Here is a 3,922-nt window from a genome sequence, read left to right as displayed (position 1 = left end):
TTATTTGAAAGCAAGAGGCAAAGCAAAACATGGGAAGCAACAACTGATCAGAAAGCTGAGATCTGAAAGCAAATAAACTATGTATTTCTGCCTTTGCATCTGGTAAAATCAGAAATCACTTTCAATCAGATCTTCAGAGCTGGTCTGTATAACTGAGAAATAAACATATTGATACTAGAACTGGCTTTTAGAATTATTTTTTTTTTTAGCACGCAAAGCAAGGAAACACAGAATACTGACCAAACTAGATCCATCCACTTCTTTGAAATCATTATTTCAACACTGGAAACTATCTTATGCAAATTCAAGGGAAGAGAGAACCTTAACATACGTTCAGCTGCAATGCTGTCTGTTCTCTTTAGAAGAAAGCCTCTTTCCCAGACACCTAACCTTTTACTTTTGCTTATGTATAATAAGAGCCAGTTCCAAACTGTGCTTGAGCTTCAGGTAAAAACTGTGCTTCTTCCACTTACGTATTGTCCAGTAGAGTTTTGTAGCTCTCCAAGTAGGAGAGAAAAATGGTATGATAGGATTAAAGCAATCTCTAATAGGAACAAATTACAGTCCAGTTATAGTAAAGGGGTTCAAGTAAAGAAAAAGTTATTGAAGCAGAGTTTTTATATTTTCAACAGGCCAACTTAGTGAGACACATATTCATATATAGTTAGGGGAAATTACAATTTTACAATCTTATAATTAACCAGTTCCAATTTATAAAGGCAGAAGATGACTCTGCATATCATTGTGCTGGCCACATGTAGTAGGAAAGGGCATATAATCCTCCATAATGCTTCTCCACTCAAATAAGCTTAATCCAAAAGTGGTCAAAGAATGCTTTTGAACTGGTAGAGTGAATATTTGCCTGACCAAATTAACAAGAAGAAGAAAGCTTTCTGTTTTAAGGAATGGGTTGGCATAATTTATTTGCCTTAGCCAAGGAAGTGTGCTAGAACAGATAAAAGTGCTGAACTGTACAACTCTGCATGCTTTAGTTAGCTTATCTACAGATAATTTCATTATGATAATAACATGTTTAAGGCCAAGTTGCCCCTTCTGAACTTGCCTCAGTTGTCTGCAAAAATATATACCTATATTTTTACATACATGCGTATACATTTGCATATAGGCATATATATGTACATATGTAAAATATATATAATAAAATATACTTTTTTATATATATATATTTAGGGACTCTCATTGAATACTGATGAGTCCTCCATTTGTTTATTCTCTTTATAAAAAATTTATTTATTCTTTGTGTTTAATATAAAATCCTTAAAATACTCTTATTTTTTAACCTCTAGCCTTACTCTATTGCATATTTACAGACACCACTGAGTGATTTTTTGTTGCCTTAAATATTGATGTGTGTCTCTGTGGCGCAATGGGTTAGCGCGTTCGGCTGTTAACCGAAAGGTTGGTGGTTCAAGCCCACCCAGGGACGTACTTAAAATATTTGATGGATGGCAGAACACTGGCACAGGTTGCCCAGACAGATGATTGATGCCCCATCCTTCGAAACACGGGTTGGATGAGGCTCTGAGCAACCTGATCTGGTTGGAGGTGTCCCTGCCCCTTGCAGGGGGGGTTGGACTGGATGGCCTTTAAAGGTCCCTTTCAACCGAAGCCGTTCTATGAATCTATGATTTAGGAGCATGTTTGTAAGTCACCCCTGTGGAGTCCAGTGCAATCACAACCAAGTGTAATCCCATGCACTGGGATAGCAAGCAAATACATCCTCAGTTTATAGTGCCTCATTCAGCTATGACTGACAGGTGCGAAATGCTACCGAGTCAGAAATGACAGGTATAATGGTGGCAAGCACAAGAGATTCACAAACCAGATTTTCCTGGGAGCATCATCTGCAATGGATGTTCCCATATGCCTAATATGGGAATATCTAATTACAATTTTCATGTGTTAAAACGAGGGAAAATATTGATAGAATAAAATAGAAATCCCAAAAGAACAGAGCCCAGATGTTCTTCATAGTGATTTTAGCCTTAGGAAAGTTTGGGAAACAGAAGTGGCTACAGGCTTAGCGTAAAATTTCTGTGTGGTATGCGAGGAATTACATACATAATTCTAGCTGGTTTTAATGGGACATGTCTAATTCCTTATGTACCAGGTTGAAAAATTACCCACAGACTTTCAAATAATTTACTTTCATATAACCTTGTTTTTAAACGAGAATCTTCAGGAAGAAGCATTCAGTGAGTAAGAAGCAACAAAGGCAGAGTAGGCCTTTTTTTTCCTGCTTCTAGGACAGAAAACATTTAAAATAAAAGATCTGCAGAAAGAAACCTGGCTCTGCCTCTGTGGTGACAGTGGCATTCTCTTGTCCTGGCTTAGAGCACTGTTTGAATAAGTGGAATTCTAACTAATCTGAGATTTTTGACCAGAGGGAGATCACTATGGGCCTAGTGATTACGTCTTTCTTTTTTTTTGATGGGATATAGCATTTAAAGAGACCTCCTAGGTCATTTTGCCAAGTTCCACTTGCTAGCATAGGCCAATATGTCATATAAAATTAGTATCAATCATGTAACTAAAAAAATTGTATGAGTTCATCTTTTAATATGCTGGGGTTTTATTTGCCTTTCTGTGATATAAAAATAAACAAAAGAACAAGATTTAGACTTTGATTTTAAGGAGGAAGAATTTCACACAACTGTTTTCAATGAAATAAAGGAAGGTTCAAATGTTGATTTTTCTTTCTTGTAAAGACACTAGTGAGAAATAGAAGAGACTCAAAACCAGATCTGCACCACCCATTTCTCTTTTTCTGTTATTCTTGTCATGTGCAAAGGTGTTTTTCCTGATCCTTCCACTTCTGTTGCCATTAATTTACATTTTGAAAAATAGTTTTTACTGAAAAGTTAGTGGCCATAAATTGGTTCTTTATGACCCTTCTAGTCCATTAGGCTATGGAGTGAATCAAGATTCAACCTGAAAGAGAAAAGCAGCTGAGAGTGACAGTGAATTTCATAAAGGGCATATAAGAGGCTTCAAGGAAGAGCCTGAATCATCCCCCATCTCTGCTTCTGAGTTATTAGGCCACATCTCACTCAAAAGATTAAACATTTTATCTCACAGGTCATTCCATTTTATAGCAGCATTGCCTTTAGCAATGCTATAGTTAAGGTTCTGTCAGTGTTTCTATTATAGGCCCCTATTTTCTGGAATTTATAACTTGGGGCTAGAAATTCCCTCTGGGTTAAAACTTGGCAACAGCATAGTAGGTCTTTTTTCCAGCAGAGATTTTCTCCCCCATCCACTCTCCCCTTTTCAGCCTATATTTGAAGTAGATAGGAATGCCACAACCATCTACTTATAATTTTAAACTATATATCTTCTACCTCAATCCAAGAAATTTCAAAAGGTACTTGGTTCTTACTGCAAAAATGCATGCTTGGGAGATTTGAAAAACAATGAGATGCTGGAAATGCAAAATGGGTACTCTGCATGTGCATATGCATGCATGTATGTGCATGCATCTATCATGCACACAGTTTCATGTTTTTCCACAGCATTTTATTGAGTGCCATGTTGAAATGAATATTGAACAGCTAATGAACTCTTAGTGAAATTAATAGCACACAATTGCATACACATCTGGTATTCAATAGCTATTGCATACGGGTTTGTTTGACTACATTCAGTGATCCACTCCTATGAATTCAAAATGGAGATCCTTAGTTTAAAACAATTTAAAATCTCTCAATTAAAAAAAATACTAAATCTGATGTGATTGCATAAATCACTTTGCAAAAAATTCCTCTCAAGATCCAGCAAAAAGACACTGAAGTAATTCAGGAAATGGGGTGGGCAGGAGAGAAAGAAAATCAGTCAGGGATGATATCAGAGGGAAAGGGGAAAAAACATCTGGTAAGCAGAGAAAAGGTAACCTATGTGGGGA

At 36.6% G+C, this 3,922-nt stretch overlaps 1 non-coding gene across 1 annotated transcript; it reads left to right on the top strand.

Moving 5' to 3' along the window:
- The first annotated feature begins 1,373 nt into the window (after positions 1-1,373).
- On the top strand, positions 1,374-1,447 carry TRNAN-GUU (transfer RNA asparagine (anticodon GUU)). The gene has a single exon. It is a non-coding gene; the product is annotated as a tRNA-Asn (tRNA).
- Positions 1,448-3,922: the final 2,475 nt, after the last annotated feature.

The sequence above is a fragment of the Chlamydotis macqueenii genome, chromosome 5 (genome assembly GCF_036417535.1).
Source record: "Chlamydotis macqueenii isolate bChlMac1 chromosome 5, bChlMac1.mat, whole genome shotgun sequence".
NCBI classification, from domain to species: domain Eukaryota; kingdom Metazoa; phylum Chordata; class Aves; order Otidiformes; family Otididae; genus Chlamydotis; species Chlamydotis macqueenii.
Note: the sequence above shows the minus strand (reverse complement) of the source record. Positions and strands in the feature narration are given on the sequence as shown.